The 17,362-nt window shown below is 41.1% G+C and overlaps 1 protein-coding gene across 1 annotated transcript in view; it reads left to right on the forward strand.

Annotated features, from left to right (window-relative positions):
* The first annotated feature begins 2,849 nt into the window (after nucleotides 1–2,849).
* LOC117898438 (polypyrimidine tract-binding protein 1) overlaps nucleotides 2,850–17,362 on the forward strand; it is a 150,228-nt gene continuing 135,715 nt past the window's right edge. The window contains exon 1 of the mRNA XM_034807841.1: nucleotides 2,850–2,989. The gene's annotated coding sequence lies outside the window, so the exon portion shown is untranslated. The remainder of the gene's footprint in view (nucleotides 2,990–17,362) is intronic.

The raw sequence follows: 17,362 nt of genomic DNA on the forward strand, positions 1-17,362 counted from the left end.
GCGGATGATGATTGGGCCCTGTCACATTATGAGGCATTGTCTGTGTGTGTGGCATGCCCCCACATGCCATAGAGAAGATTTGCCGCATAATAGACCGCTCAAATGGCCCACAAAATGATGGACACATCAATTGAGTCACAACCTCCCACCCCACCCTCGCTACGAGGCGATCGTTTTGTCGCCACTTCGCTGTCACCGAGGGGGTGGCGGGATTCACTCTTTAAATTGTATTTATTATTTTTATCAGACTGCACGTATATGTCAAACATAAGCTTTGACAACTTAAATACCACACGAGATACACACAAATACATTACGCGTGTGCGTATGTGCGTATGCGTGTGTGTGTGTTTGCCGTTTGATTGATAAGAAGTGAGGCAATGACAGCTGTGTGCCCCGGACATGCCTGCCTGCCGCACGGGAATGTTTCAACTTCTTCTCCTGGTCGCTAAACGAGTCAAGAAGAAGGGTTGAAATGTGTCGTCTGTTTGTGTGCGAAATTAGGGTTGCATTTGCCGGTTTAACCGGGCCATGGGACGGGTGTCAATGTCAAGGGGCGACTGCCATGGGTAGGAGAAGTGTCAAGAGAGCGTGTGAGATTGGGAGTACCTCTGGGAAATGGACTTTCATGTATTCAAACGCATCGAGGAATTTACTTAGTAAAAACTGTCTGGCTGGAGTTGCTTTTTTCTGCACATTAGTTGTTCTTTAGTTGTAGAAAATTTCCTATAAGCTAACGGATACATTTGTTTCAAATGAGTATACAACTTTAATCTCAATAATATATAGATTTTAATGTTTTATGTGACTATAGGTAGATAGACGGAGGCATATTATTCAGTGTAGACTTAACATCCAACATTTTGCCCTGTCATCAAGAAAAACCATAATGAAAGCTAATGGAAGTCGGAATTTGCAGTTATTGTTCGTTTTTTGATCGTAATTAAACTTCACGAGCCTAGCTCCTGAAATGTCTGAGCAGACTCTCGCTCTGATGACTCTCTCTTAGCTAATAAGGTCCAAGGAAAAACGGCCGGTGGGGGCTCTACCTTGCTGAGTATTTGATTTGCTCCTCAAATTAATATATTAACATATGTACATTTTGCCTTAACGACTACAGATGACGTTTACTCTATTTACATTTTTGCAATTACTTAAAATACAATCATAAAAGTGATGGCAAAGTATCTTTAAAGAATTTCATCTGAATATATGTAGAGCTCTGTGCAGCAATCAATTTTATTACACTCTCCCTGCCTCTAATCAACTCTTTTATGCACACAACAAACATATCCATCAATATAATAATAGTAAAAAAAACAAAAACAACTTTGGATAAACAAATGGAAATCATTCAATAAACAAACACTAAAATGCATTCTCTTACTCAAATACAATATTTCCCCACTATACATACAAATAATACATATCTACATATGTACATTTGTACATACAGACATACCATGTGTGTCTATGTTTTATAATATATTTATTCTATTTTATGCGCTTGCTGTTGTTGTGGCTGTGTGTGAACTATTTTGTTCTATATTTTTTGTTTCTCCTTTTTTTGGTTCGTTTATTATTTCATTTATTTAATTTCCTCACCCCCACGCACAAGCCATTCCCGCCATATAGTTTATATATTCGTTTCGTACTACTTTTGACTCTTATTGCCTTCTCTTTCTATTCCCCCCATACCTTGCTGTCTCTCTCTGTCTACTGCATATCTCTGTCTCTTTCTCTGTCTCCTCCTGTCTGTTGTTTTCGCAGCCTGTCTCTGGGCCGTCTGCCTGCCTGCGGCATTTCGAAATGTTTTCTAAACATTTATACAATAATTTTTAATGCCATTTTTCACAATCAAAAATATATTTTCTATAAATATATGCACTAAAACAACACACACCAGACTCTATAAATATCTTTGCTGCCGCTGCTGCTTGGATAAACTTTTATTTTATGGATTTTATTCCCACTTTCCATTTTGCCATTAAAGTGCATTTTCACCTAATTTTCCTGCGTCGGCATGGTGCCGCATGGCGTAAAGTTTTTTCCCTAAATCACGCACACACACAATTTCCCAAACAAAAAGTTTTCCATAACAAGTAAACGATTTTCTTTCCTCTCTTCCTGTGTCTGTCTATCTATTCCCTGTTTCTATCTCTCTCTTTATATCCGCTGTTTCTATCTCTATCTTCTGTCTCTCTGCAAGCTTTGCCACGCTCATGCCTGGCATTATCAATTTGTATATATATATTCTGTGTAAATGTATATATAACCCCAATCCATCCAGAAGATATATTGATATAAACAATAACCTGTTGTCTCATATCGGAATTGTTTTGTTCTCTTTCTCGACTCTTGCAGGCGCCCCAGCCCCACCAGCAGCCCAGCACAGCACCAACGCCGCTTACGTGGGTCGTGTGCAGTGTGAAAGAAAGTCTCTCTATTTAGTAGCCACTTCAACAGCGCGTAATATATATAGAAGATACATACATATATGCAGCTACATTTGTGTATATGTAGTCGTTATATTTGAGAAATAATCAAAAAGATATAAAGTCTTATTTGTTGACACCAGAAGTGACACCTGAGAGAAATCTTAATCCCTGAGCCTTTGGGCGAATGTCAAATGCAAATTTATTAGAGTGCAATCTCCTACTCGCACACTCTCACAATTAATATCTTTGTATGCTATAAATTTCCCGTAAATAACATCAAATCAAAAGGAAAACGGAAATCCACAATCCATCTATAAATAACCCATTGGACAAGAGCATTTTGCCATTTTAAGTTGTTTCTTAATTTCCATTTGTGTGTCTGTGTTTTTTTGTGCTTCGATTGTGCCGGTAGAGTAATAGTTTATCCCAATATTTAAAGTTGTGTTATCGAGCAAAAATCATTTATCGCGCTGCTCTCGTAATCGTTAAAGGCGCCAGCGGCAGCGCCAGCGCTGAAAGCGGCCCCACATGCGTGGGCTCCTCTAAATTGGGTGAGTAAATCATCAGCCTAAAGTTCCATCACATAAAATGCTATACAATAAATGTACGTTCATAGATACATATACATATCTGATTTTCCCTTTTATTTTAAGACCGTTCCAATGCGGCTGGGGGGCATAAATCGTCTTATGAATTCATTCATGCATTTCCTAGAGCTTCCTTCTGCCACTGCTTTGTGACAGTTATTACAAATATTTCCTGTGTGTGCATAGTACATACAGTGCGTTTCGACAGTGTAACACGGTAGATGGAGATGCATAAATTTTTAATTGAAAACTAGAAATTTTAAAGAATATTTATTATTTTTCAGTTTATTGTACAATTTTTGAAAATTCTTCTTAGTTAGCATTTTATATTTTGTATTATTTATATTTGATCGAGTTTTATTTTGGTTTCAAGTAATTTAATTTCATTTATAAATCATTGTCTACTAATTCCAGCCATGAAACGCACTGTATGACTAAAAAGTTTCGCCTTCTTCGGCCATGCAAAAGTGCGTTGACGTTCACTTGGCTTCCTATACTCTTCCCTTCTCTTTATATACTCGTATACGTTTTTTTCCATCTTATTTTACTTGATTCCTGTGCTGCATATCATTTATATGTACACACAGACGACAGACGGACCTCCCCTTCTTTGCATGCTAAGCAGAGTTGGTCCGTGGCTTCTTGCTGCTGCTGCTGCTGCTGCTGCTAGAATGCTAAGAGGTAGTTCAAGCTGCTTGCTTAGCGACACGCACATTGGGTATTACCACTCTCCAAGCCCTGTCCTTGTCTATGGCTCTGTCCCTGGCCCATGGAAGGGGGCAACAGCTGCTGCTGGCTGCACTTGAAGTTTGTCTTACAATTGCAATTTCAATTGCATTTCGGTGGTTGCGTGAGCTCTCTGTCAAAATGTGTTTGTAATTGACTTTGTGGGAAGGCAACTCTACGCTGCAACGAAAGGGAGTAAAAGTAAATGTAGATTCCTGTCCTAAAAAAGGGGGAGCATTTATTCCTAAGATTAAAGATAAAGTGCTGAAAAATCACCAAGGGAATCTAAACGGGAGAAACTTGTAAGAATTTTGAATAGGGAATATTTAGAGTGAATCTCAAGTAAACGGTAACTTTGCACTGAAGATTGCTTACTCGAAACAGTTCGCTTTTTTGCTTAGGATCGTGTTAAACTGTTTTCTGAGGAATATTCCCACTCATTTTCCTGTACGATTTCTTTGAATTCTTGAATCTCTTGAGACAGAAATGTATGGTTGAGTTTTCATCGTTGAGCTCCAAATAAAAGAAAAGCTGGTGCATAATTCTCTGACATAATCATAAATACAATCGTTCATAATATGTCATTAGCATTTCCAGATGCAGCCAACGTTTCGGATTACATTTCAGACGAAATTGAAACTGTAAACAGTTGTCCCATTAAACAACAAATTTGCATGTAGATCTGTGTGTGTATACTTTTATTTTTATTGTATATGCATGTATCTTGATTCCATTTTAATTTGTTGTATCACACTGCGACTGCAAATGCACTTCAAAACATTAAAACCAAAGCAAGCAAATACAAAAAATAAAATAACAAAAACCACAAGAATTTGTATCGCTCTGTCAACAGAGTTTTTGTTTTGCCACTGTGTTGATTTTTGTTTTGTTTTTGTTGCTACTTTTCTGGCTAAAAATCTGACGCGAAATTTATATATTTTTTTTGGAGCAGCAGAAAAACTCGAACAAATTTCCCGCTTTAGTCAAATAATTTGTAGCAGTTTTTGCAACAGCAGCATCTATGGGGGCTTTAAGGATCTTTGCTCCCACGCGGTTCCCATTTCGATAGCAATGAAAAAACTACTTGAAACTCCCCGAACGGCCCTCTCGGGCGGCCGGGGGACACTAGAACTATGAAATGTGACACACAAATATGCTGTGGAGCCGAGTCGAGAAGTTTTTGGGGGCTAAAACAATGAAATGTGAGACACAAATGGTGTGAGCGGAAGGGAGGGATAATTTTCAAGTATCTAAGGGCCCATTTTACATGGTGGCCAGCGGTTCTAAGTGCATTTAGGCATTAGCCCGAATCCGAGACTAAAATCTCTCTTTCCCTTTCTCTTTGTCGCTGCCTTTTGCTCTGCCTTTTCCTAGGCAATTCGCCTTAAAATTTATTTCAATTGCTCTTAAACGAAATAAAGTGTTGGACTCCACACATTGTGGGTGACAGCGTCGACAACGAGACGACATCATCACCTAGCAAAAGTCATTAGAAATGCTGCGGTTGCCCACGCACCAAGCCAGCAACCGAAAGCAATGAGGCAATTTGCCCCCAGAGTTTATATGAATATGAAATATTAACATGTGCATAATGTCAGAGGATCACAAAAGCGTGGCAGAGCCAACGCCATGTACCGAGTAAAACATTTACCTATTCATTTCAAATGGGATAAGGAAACATTTCAAGCATTTCAAGCACAAAATATAACATTGATTTATGATCTATGGAAAGGCAAAATGGTAACTAGTACCTAGTACCAACATCAACGTTGCATCCCACGTTCATTAGCAACAATAAAGAATTTATAGCACTACTTATGTAAGTGCCGCTCTGCCACTTGGCAGCTGCTGCTCCTAAAAACTATCCGCAATAAAATCAGTAAACTTTTATTCAACAAATTAGCAGAACAGCAGGCGTCCGTGTCCGTGTTCCTCTCCCTGTCCGTCCATGCAAAAAATTTGCCAAACTGTAGGGCCACAGCCACCTGTTGGGGGGCTCGTTGGCATCTCCTTGGTCCAACACTTGGCCTGTAAAGGATATCATTAAATTTCACTTAAGCCGTTCCTCAAGTAGGAGCCCCAAAGAGGGCACCAAAACTGCACAGACAACGACAACAGGGCGACGACAAGGAGCAGCAGCAGCAGGAGAAGCAGCATTATTTGGGGGCTGTGGGGCATCACAGGGAAGTGGCAACGAGGCAACGTCCAAGTTGCAAAATCTCCAGATAGAGCGTCGAGCAAGTGCCAAAAAAGTGGTTTGGTTTTCGTGTTTGTTTCGCTTTCGCCTGCACGCCGCCCCACCAAAACAATCTCCGGCAGAGGCAGAGGCAGAGGCAGAGGCGCGTGCAGCGTTGCATATTCCCGCACCCCAACTCCCTCCCCCATTCTCTCTCTTCATTTCCCGCTGTGTCTGAATTTGTCTGTGTCTGGTGCCTTCTTGCGCTGCGTGCGAGTTGTTGCACTTTGCGCTTTCGACCCACATTTGTCTTTGGTTTGCATTTTTGTCGAGGATTGGCATCCATCCGCCTGCCTCCGTCTGCTCGGTCTCTGTCTCCGTCACTGCCGCTGCCTTTGCCTCTTCCTCTTCCCCACCTTTATTTGCTTTTCTTTTTTTTACAGCTGTTTGTGTCTGTGTGTGTGTGTGTTTGGGCATTTCCTTGTACAATTTTTCTTGTTGTTATTGTTGTGGCATGGAATTTGGTTCTTTTATGCATTGCATTCAATCTTTGTGCTGCTGCTGCTGCTGCGGCTGCTGCGGGGCATAGTTCTAGCTGCTGCCTCTATATAGATTGTTGCATGTTGCTGTTGCTGTTGTTGCATCTCGAAGTTACTGCTGTTGCTGTTGTGCAGCTCCTTGAAGGGGTATATTACTGCTATTGCATGCTTGTGGAGGGATCTCCTTTCTGGCACAACTTTGAATATTTTTGTGGCTGCTCCTTTTTTTGCCCTTGCTGTTGCTCATGTGGCTGCTGCCTCATCTACTGCTCTGGCTGTTGCTCATGTGGCTGGCTGCCTGCCACAGCTATCCTGTGTGTGCCAGGACTCGACTCAGTGGCATTTTTAAATGAAGTTTAAGCTCTTCTTCTTTTGGGGCATAATATACTGCCTTTCGGTCAAGGAGTTCTGTGTGGGTGTGGGGGGAATAGTGTTGCCGGAAAATGCCAGACATTGCCACAAGCCAGGGGAGGTGTATTCCTGAGATGTCTATTCCAAAATCTTTTGGGTAAATTGCTGCATGCATTTTTCCCCTTCTCTAAGCCCTGGCTTCATGAACATTCCCTCGGCATTTGATATTTTCTACATTGATTTCACAAAAATGTGTTGCATTTCCTTGCATTTATTTGGTATTTAATTTCATTTTTTACATTTAATTAAATTTTCTTTTTTTTTTGTGTTGCAAATAAATGAAATTTCTTGCGCCGTGCAGGCATTTCTCTTCTTTTTATTTTTTTGAGAAGATCATTTCTTGGTCTGCTGACAAGATTTCAATTTGACTTATGGCCGACTGTCGCCCAACACGATGGAAACCACTCCCCTCCTCCCCGAATTTTCAGTGTTCGTCTGTCCGCCTGTCGTTTGGCTTCTGTCGTCGCATTTCTCTACATCTGCACAAGCGTACTTGGGCTCTGGCTTCCATATCTGACGGATTGCCTAGCATGCAGGCGGTGCCACAGCTAACACATGTTTTAGCTAAATAATTGAGATTGCTAGCATTGTACCCCAAGTATCTTGTGAGTAGTTGGCATTAGTCTCAGCCCCTTGATGTCATCCAAAAATTGGGCAGCATGCCAACCAGGCATAGGGCCCACTTGCTCAAGCAGGAAGACGGACTCCTGCTCTGTTGCTTCTCTTTGGAGTCTACAATTGTAGCCTAACTCTCTCTTGATTCTAGAGAGCTGTGGCAATACTTGGATATCAAATATGCAAAATTTGTTCAAATAGACAGCCAAATTCAGAGTATGATAAATATTTACCCACAGATGACTACTGTTGAAAGCGGCTTTCTGCTCGTTTATGTCTTAGGATACCCTTGCAGAGGGGAGACAGTGTTACTTAGAACCTAGGTTTGCAGTTCTTTCGACTAAAAGTGAGTTTCTAAATCCGAAATGTACTTAAAGAGAGCGGACCACCCCTCTATACCTGACTCTGATATAAATATAAAACTGCGAGGGAGGGTATATACCATTCTGCTTTCAAGAAGTATCTGGTACTTTGCTCTTCTGATGTTTCTAGTTGTGGGTTGAAGTTGTCCCTCTCTTTCTGACACTCTATCTATGCACTTAAGCAGCCAATGAACCTACTGCTAAGACCGATGATGATGACATCAACTGTCCGCTGGTCACCCACGTAACAAACATATGCTGCCTCTCTCTCTCTCTTTCCCTAGCTAGTGGCTTTCCCTGTCATACTCGTACTTTTTGCTCGCTTTTATCAATTTAATAAATTATGGTTCATGCAACTTTGTTGTCAAAATGGAAGTGTGCCCGAGCGCTGCTCATTAGGTCGTAAAAATCAATAAAATGTGAGACACACAGATTTTAAGTGTGCCATTGAGCAGTAAAAGATTGAAGGAGAGTGAAAAAGATAGAGCAAATGTTTTAGATAAAGATAGTTAAACTAGGTACACATGTATGCACATATGTACGTATTTATTTATGTGTGCCTGTGTTGCATGGTCTTTTTGTTTGCTGTTCGACCACAATAACCGGCTAGGCTAAGGTAAATAACAACAAATTAGATAAGCGATTTATTAGCCAAAGAGATACGAGATACACACACAGACACACGATTACAGAACCCACTGATACATTTGTGTGTGTGTTATGCAAATTACCTTTTCGCACACTATTAAACCGCTCGGTTTGCCGCCAGAGATTTTCTGTTTGCCAGAGTTTTGTAATTTACTGTAAAGAGTCGTGTGAATAAATTGTTGTTTGCTCGTTTGATTATGCTCTCGTGATTCATCTTATCGTACGGCGGACATGAATGGGGAATGTGAGTCTATTTTTGGTTGGAGATACTGCAGGTAAAGTAGATACTGACGAAAAAAAAGGGGGAGATTATAATTGGTGGGAATGGGTCACCACAAAATTTGACTGTCAAGGGCGAGGAATTTCCGTTGTGAAATAGAAACCTGAGGAATAAATTATATATTTAGTATAAATCAAATAATAACTTCAACACTTTCATCTAATCCCGAACATAATCTTAAATTGCTAATACAATTGTTCATAAAATCGAATTTAAATAAGTACCCAAAACAAATAAATTTGTATTTACTAATTTTCATTGTTAATCTTTCCAATGTACTCAAGTAAATAGACTTGCTATCCAATTTGCCTCCTTTCTTACGTACATATGTATTTACTTTGCGTTTATTTATTTAGCCTGCATTTTGTTGCTCAGTTTCTCTTTTATCACATTAATTTTTGTGTTTTTCTTTCGCTTAAAAAGAATCTTCCAGCCTCCCACTTTTTGTATATTTACACGTTTCGAATAACGAGAGCGAATCGAGTACAAAACCGAATGAATGACTGAACTGAACAAAGGAAAATAAACAGTACTTGTGTAAATAAGGTCAGAAATGTACAAAAAGTTTGCCAATTGCTGATGCTGCTGTTTCTGCTTGCTGCTGCTGCTGGAAGCGGAAGTATCTCGGATCTCTATCTGCCTCTATCTCTTGCCCAATGTCTGCCCCTTTCCCCTCTCTGCTTAACCCATAAATTAGTTTAATAAAATAGTTTAAGGATATCCTTAATTTGTGCCCGCATCCAACAAAAAAAACCCATCAAAAACATTGTTCTTTTTTGCTCTTCTTTCTTTTCGTTTTAGGCAAGTTTTGTTCTTGTTTTGAGGTTGCTCTAAGGCTAGGGCCACCGAGACACACTTGTTAGCATGAACATGAGTCAAGCTGTAAGTGCAAACAAATTCTCATATTTACTATAACTATTGTAGAACAAATACAAAATATTAAAAATACAAAATTTTTAAGATAAAGTCCAAAAATAAACGAACACAGTTTGGACCTGACACTAGCTGTGCGAAAATGCAGGCTTCCGTCTACTGTAGGTCTGCTTTTTATATTTTAGAATTTTTCAGTATTAGGGTAGAATAGTTGACAAATAAGATGGAAAGCAGTAAAGCAGACAGCTCGTGTTCACCGTGTCCTAAAGCCTCCTAAACAGTCTTGTCTTGTAATAATTGCTAATAGTCCCTACTGATACTCAGAATACCTACGTAAGTAATGATGTATGTATATTGAAGAGCCACCCATTCAGCCGTTTCAAATGCAACTCGAGTGTCAACGCAAACAATCCACAAACGCAGGAAAATGTACAAATAGTTTTGAAGCATTTGTTTGGCAGACAAAACACCAAAAAAAAGCGTGTATAAATGTTATTGGTTCCCGTCTGTGTCCGTCTGTTCGTTTTTCCCCAGAATGTCCGAATGATTTTCCTGGCAAAAGCCTCGTCAAATGCTGCTGCCTGGGAGAGAGAGATATGCTAGAGATATTTGTATTTTATTTCGTTTTTATTTCGATTCGATTTTGATTTTGCTTTCCCTGCTGTATAGTTTGATGCTGTCTGCTGATGCAGTTGTTGCTGCTGCTGCCTGCTGTTGCAATTGAATTGCAAATATTTGCGCTACAATTTCTCAGCGTGCCATAGATAAATAAATGAATTTTCGATTGTATTTTATTAAGAGTAAATAAAGTTTCAATTTCTCACACACTCGCACAGGAACCACACACACACACACACACACACCCATGCAATTGTGTGTTCATTAGATGAAATGCCCCATGCCTTCTCCCATCAATCCCAAGACATTCCTTGGATTCCCTGGCTATATCTTCTGTGCATTCCCCAAACTAAAGAAACCAAAGAATCTTGCCTTTGTCTTGGAAAGTTCTTTTGGCTAAAAATACTATTTACGATTTGATTTCATTTTCATGTTGCTCTTAGGACAACATTTTTGGGGCCCCAGTCTATGCGCTTTATGGTAGGGAACCCGAGCCCTAGCCCGGGCCCCTTGTCGGTCATAAGTCAATAGTTGGCGACGTTTTAATGGCTCGTTGGTCGTGTACATTTTCAGCGTTAATGAAAAATTATGAATGCTGCCTAGTTGCTGTACTGCTGTTTGTTCTCCCTCCCACTTTACATTCAAATAAAATAAAAATATATATAATTCATGTTGGGTTTACGACTTGGCCATATGCCTGCCTCCTACAAATAATTGCGGCAACGAACAGACATCAAATGCTGTTGCATTCGCACGTTTTATGACTTGGCAGCATTGCCTCCCTTTTTAATGTACAAACAACTTTTATGGTCGCGGGTCTGGGTAATGTTTTATTAATTGAATTTAGAAAGAGGGTGCCGGAATTCCGCATAGATTTATCACAAAATGTTGGAATGAAAGAAAGTTTTTCTCAAATGTGAATCATTCTATGAATGATGCCACCATATCGTGACATCAATCATGTGGCACGCGTCATGCCATCTCTGTTTCTGCTGTCTGTGTTTCTTTTTCCCCTCGTCTCCACTCCATGTGTTCTTCATCAAGTATGAAGCAAATAAATAGTGTGAGAAGAATGCAATTCCATTGAAAAGAGTAGAGTCATTCACTCGTGAGCTATACCACAGTTCAAGTAGCAGAACATAAATACATCATCTCCAATCTAACTTAAATATTTTCTTGTTTTAAGGGCAAATATGAAAGCAAATTCACACATCAATTTAATATGTATTAAACAATTAAATATTTTTAAATGCGACTCCATTTGGAGCCAATTTTGGCAAAGAAATAATAAAAATCTACTCAAAGAACCGGAAATAAAAGACGAATTCTGTAGATGTTGCTTTTTTGATGAAGATAAATGTTCGCCACTAAGATCTAAGATCACGAACGAAATAAATGTCATTTTGGGGCCATTATAAATTTGTCTGTTCATGAAAACTATTTTCCACCTACTTAAATAAATGTGAAGATGAACACGTGGTGCCTGAAAGGTGCCTGAAATTAGATTTTGATTTGGATTTTAATATGATTTTATTTTTGCAAATCACCGGAAACGGCACAGGAATTTATGGCTCTTCTTTTAGCTGTTGGTTGTGTTTTGTGTGGTGTGTGTAAACAATGCAACAACTTGTGTATTTTTAGTGGCATAATTATGGCCCAGATTTATGGCCAAGAGCCGAGCCGACAACCATAGACATGTATTTACACATACAATACTTGGAGGGGATGGAAAACCATAATATCTTGGCGAATCTGAACGGGATGGAAAGATTAATGCGGCTAACACAAAGTGGCTAATGTCTGGTTGCGTTTTTTCCGTTTTTTTTTTCGTTGAACAAATCAAAGAGGCGCCGCTTAAAATAAAAATAATTTGCCATATGATTTTTGAGAAGTTAAAAATTAGCATGCAGATGATGCAGTGCGGTTTATAATTTAAATCGTATGTGCAAAACGGTGCCTAATCGATCTATTTTAATTATAAGAAGTGAACGATAATGGAAGGGAATTATATCCATCGAGTGAGATAACAATTACTCTATAGAAAAGTAGTTTCTTAGCTAGTTTTTATCTCCCAAAGAAACTATGATATGACATTATTCACTCAAATGTCATAGTCTCTGTATAAATAAAAGAAAATAATCCATTCCTACCGCATAAAAGCTGTTGCCTGCGAAATTATCGCTTCGTACATGTGTAGCAGTATATTCGCATTTCTTCGAAACGCACTGTACAGATACAGATACAGAAACAGATACAAATACAGCTAGAGAAGATAGATTTACATAATTAAATATATTAAATATTTAATATTTTAGCTGTATGTTATATGTCCACTTGATCTCTCACACTTGTTGCTCATAAAAAATGCCTTTTTAAATGTCTCTCACGGATATCTAAACAATTCCATTCCCCATTCCCTATACCCCATTGGGGCAGGCTGGCTGGCTGGCAGCATTCTGTGTGTATTTTTTGTTTGTTCTTTTCTTGCGTGGGTTGAGTGTTGGGGCGGCGGGCGAACGGTTATGTTCTTCTGTTCGCTTCGGTTGGAGCGTGGCCAACTTATGCACTTCTTGACGCCAAAAAACCAAAAATAAGTCTCGCACCGTAAAAATGGACACAAAACAAACTACAAAAAATTAAGAATAGTCTGAAGATATCTCGGAGCAGCACACGTATAAGAAAAGGCTTAATTAATTTACGTTAAATTTTTGATGATGTATTAAATGGCGTGGAACCGTGTGGTTGGATGCATGTCTGGCTCATCAATTAGCCAATATTTCGCGAAGACCACAAGGCAGTTTCTGGCAGGGGGAGGAAGAGACTCTTTTGTGCAAGACTCTCTCTAGGTCTGGGGGCCTTTCAGTTAATGAACTTTTCGTTGGCACAAGCAGCGCATAATGAGCTATTTTGATGGCGAAGGCGGCTCTCTCTCTCTGCCCTCTCTATATGGAATTAAGCCATGTCCGTCTAGCATTTGAAAGGCTGACGTTTGACCCACTACAGTGGCAGAATTGTTGAAAGCCTCAACCACTCGCCTGCCCCCACGAGTCTGTGTGTGTGCGTGGCAATTGGTATGCAAGGCTTGTGTGTGCTTGCCTCCTTTTACTGCAGCACGTTGCAGCTTGCCAGGCTAAACGATTGCTGGCTCTCGGGTGCACTCTGTGGACCTGTTTAAAGAGAGGTTTGTAAATCTTGGAGAGGTCCACCCAGAGTGTGTCCTAGTTCTCCAGCTAATTGTGTTTGCAGCACCACCAATTAGCCCTCAACTGTATGCTACAGGCACACACACATACACACATATACAGAGAGGAAAAAATCGCCAAAAACTAATTTCCACGTCAATGCATTTTTAATCAAAAAAACTCTCAAGTTGCAAGTCCCACTCTCCACTCTGAGGAAGAGTTGCAAAATGAAAGTTTAATAATGCTCGCTCAACTCTCCGCTTCTCTCCCTCTCCGCCTCCCTTATGCCACAAGAATTACCAAGTTTTTGTGGGGCAAGAGAATCACGTGTAAATATTTTCGCACAACTGCAGCTGGAGCGTGTAATGTATTTAGCTGCTGTACGTGCCACAACTGCCACAAGTCGAGTTAGTTTTCGCCCCGCCACACAGCCAGCCAGCCAGCTAGCCAGCCCCCTACACAGCAATCGCAATTTGAAGTTATAATTTATTTAAGCATCCATTAAGGGGCCACATATTGATGATCCCCCACAGACGAGGATGGGGCGCGAGCACTCACTCCGTGAGTTGAAAGGTGAAAGCTGAGTGCAATTCGACAAAACGCCCGAGCAATTACTTTTGAGTTATTTGGCTTAATAGAAATTCAGCGAGCGTGCGGTGTTTGTCTTGTTCCAGCCATTACCGTTGGCCCCAGCCACATGCCCCACTCCTGCGACTGTATCTTCTCTTCAGGTATACGCCCTCACCCACTCCCAAGGCCTTCCATTCCCAGGACTCACTTTGATTTTCATAAGTAAATGTTGGACCCTGTGCCGCTTGCCTAGTCCTAAACTCTAACGAACTTGTCTCCAGAGCAATCTCTGAGATTTTGAGAGGGAAAGGGGCGGGCAAGAGACTCATAGAGACATGGAGGAAGCGTCAGGGGAATCGAAAGAATGAGCGACAGTCGCGGGGGGCTGTCACTGAGCGCCTTTGAGAATCGATTATGAATTATTTGAGTTGGCCAGAAACAGAAAATGACTTATGAGACACACGCACAAAAGGCAGCCTGGCCGGCCACAATGGCCAGGACACACGTTATCAATTGTTACACATGGGTTAAGGGTGCGGAGCATCCTGTGATAAATGCTCTCTCTCTCTCTCTCTCTGTCCTTCTCCCTTTGTTGGCCTTTTGACACTAATAAATTGAAGCCGCAGCACAAAGAGAGCGCCGCAAAAAATATCATGAAAATTAATATTGTTCACATTCCTTAGCCCTGATTTATTTGCACAATTTCTTGAACGTTTTCGTGATGTATTTTCAATTTAAAAAATCTCCATTCATAATTTATGTAAAAAAAATAAAACATATTTTAACCACTATTTTATATCTCTTTGCAGGTAAGTTTGCACTACGACGAAAAAGAAAACGTAAGTCCTTCATTTATTTATTAATTACCTCTCGGGTGGTTGAGTGGGATGGCTGGTAGCTTCCCGCCCCATTTCCTTGCGGAGGAAACCTTTTAAATAATTAATAAATTGGCAACGTAATCGATTTTCATATAAATTGAGATTTATTTACGAGAGCGAGCGAGTGAGCGAGAGAGGGAGGGAGATAAATTGCTAATTTATTTTATCCCCAGTTGCGCATTTTTATGCGAGTGCAATTATCACACGCCCCGACTCCAGCCCATACACGAGTAGAGTTTGGGGAGGGCACACACCATGCCACTCCACTTTCCCCTCTCAGAGGTCATGATGGGAATCTTATAAATTAGTTCAACACAAGAGCCGCACAGAGCTCCCTCTCTGCAGACCAAACTATTTAGACAGTTGATTAATCGACAAACGCCATTATGTTTCCTAATGTCTTTTCCTTAACAGGAGACCTTGCTCTTTGTTCATTGGAGTGTGTCTGAGTGTGTGTGTGGCTCCTTTTGTTGCGTTGTTTTTGTGCGAATGGGGAGGAGGGGCTAACCGATGCCCAATTAAGTCGTTGCTCAAAGTGTCATCAATAGGCCACACAAATTGGAAATTAATTGCCCCGCAAATTTCGAACCCGCCACAAAGGAGGAGATAAACGAAAGACGATCGATGGCCTATTGGATTTCAACTGCACTCCTTGAAGTCTCCTTCTTGAGCTATCTGCCACTAATTGTTTGCCTCTTTTTGGGCCAACTTCAAAGCGTTTTCCATTGTATGTGCCTGTCATAAATCTTTCTCTCTTGTGGCAAGAGACGGCAGCAGCGGAGGCAGCGGCAGCGGCTGGGTGTTGTGCTCAATCAACGCGTCACGGCGTCGCAACGATCATAGCAGGAGGAGACACTGTCTACCATATATATGATTGTTGATAATTTAAATGACACTTGCGAGGTTAGCTTGAAGAGTTCTTGCAAGTGCAGCAGTTGGCATAACACTAGGGATTTTCTTTAGATATCATTCGGGGATATTCATTCCTTTTAAAGTGAACTACGTTTAATCCCTTAAACCTTAGAAATGGAACAGTAAGGCAATCCACAGATATTTTCTTTCCTATTTTTGTTTGGATACTTCCCTGGCAACCCTCTTCAGCGGTGACACTCACCTCCCACCCTCTTCTTATCCCGCTATCCATTGCAGTGGCCTCGTCGCTTTTCCTTGTCACTTTTTTTCCGCTCTCTTATTCTGCGCTTCTCCTTCTTCTACTCAATTATGAAAAGAAATTATTAAGTGCGAGCTGCGCTAAATTAGCGCGCAATTGAGTGTGGCCAGGGTTGTCAGGGTGGTTGCAGTGAGGCAAGAGTGAGACGGGGGTAGGGTAGGGAAGGGTATACCCTAGGTAGTGGTGCACGGCTGATGCTGGTTTCTCGGTGGAAACGTGTGCATGGCAACGTCTTCTTTGTGGTCTGCCAGTGCTGCCAGCCTGTGGCCTGTTGCCTCATAATTTCTGCCACATTTCTAGGCAGCCTGCCTGCCACACGTACTACAAGCTATGACGTGGCATGCTTGGGGCTGGGGGGCATGTTATAAATGGCGCATATTTTGTGCATTTCATTTGCGTGATTTGCCAGCCCGAAATGTGTAGCATTTGTTGCATGCAAAAGAGCCCAGAGGGAGACATTCTACCTACACACAATGAAGGGCCTGACGTACCACTGCCAGACGGATGATGATGATAATTCCGGGTGGTGGCCACAACAGGTTGCATGGGAGGCCACATAGCTACTTAGATGGTGAATGCCGTATGCCATATGCCGTTTGCAGCCTGCTTGGACGAATGCCAAAATGCCTGCAACGTCATTGTTGCCTCTCTGCCTTTTGGGTTATCAGAGCGAGCCAAGATGGATGTTTAATTGACCGCAAATAGAAACTATAAATTATGGCAGCAGCACTCTCTCACTCACTCACTCACTGTTGCTGCCGCCGCCGCGTTGCTAATAAGAAAATTGCCTTAATGAGCTACGAGATTTTGAGGCTGCTCCGGCGAGTAGTTCGTGTGATCCGACAACGCCTTTGCGGGACTTATTAGTCACTCCTCCACGGCGTGGCACTCTCTGCATATATTTCTTTACGATTCTACCATTTGCCCTGAAAATCAACAGAACGAAACAATTTGTGTTCTTCTTTTTTGCGAAAGTCGCTGAGCAAATAAACAAAAGCCAGACGGAAATCCATCAGGCAGTCTGGGCCGGGCAGGGCAGGGCGGGGCGGACATCTATCCAGAGATCTCACGCGATGGCGATATGGTAAGGGGTCTGGTTCCGAGATCCTCTCTTGAATGCAAACATCAGCTAAATATTTATGCATGCAGCAAAAGATCAACGGCAGTGGCAACCACTGGCAAGATCATCCGATATTTAGATTCCTTAGAACTTGCACAGATCATCAGATTGTGTATATGGCATGTGTTTTTCTTTGCTTAAGATATTCTACTGTTGTTTTGGTGTGAT

Source organism: Drosophila subobscura, chromosome O (assembly GCF_008121235.1).
Source record: "Drosophila subobscura isolate 14011-0131.10 chromosome O, UCBerk_Dsub_1.0, whole genome shotgun sequence".
NCBI classification, from domain to species: Eukaryota; Metazoa; Arthropoda; class Insecta; order Diptera; family Drosophilidae; genus Drosophila; species Drosophila subobscura.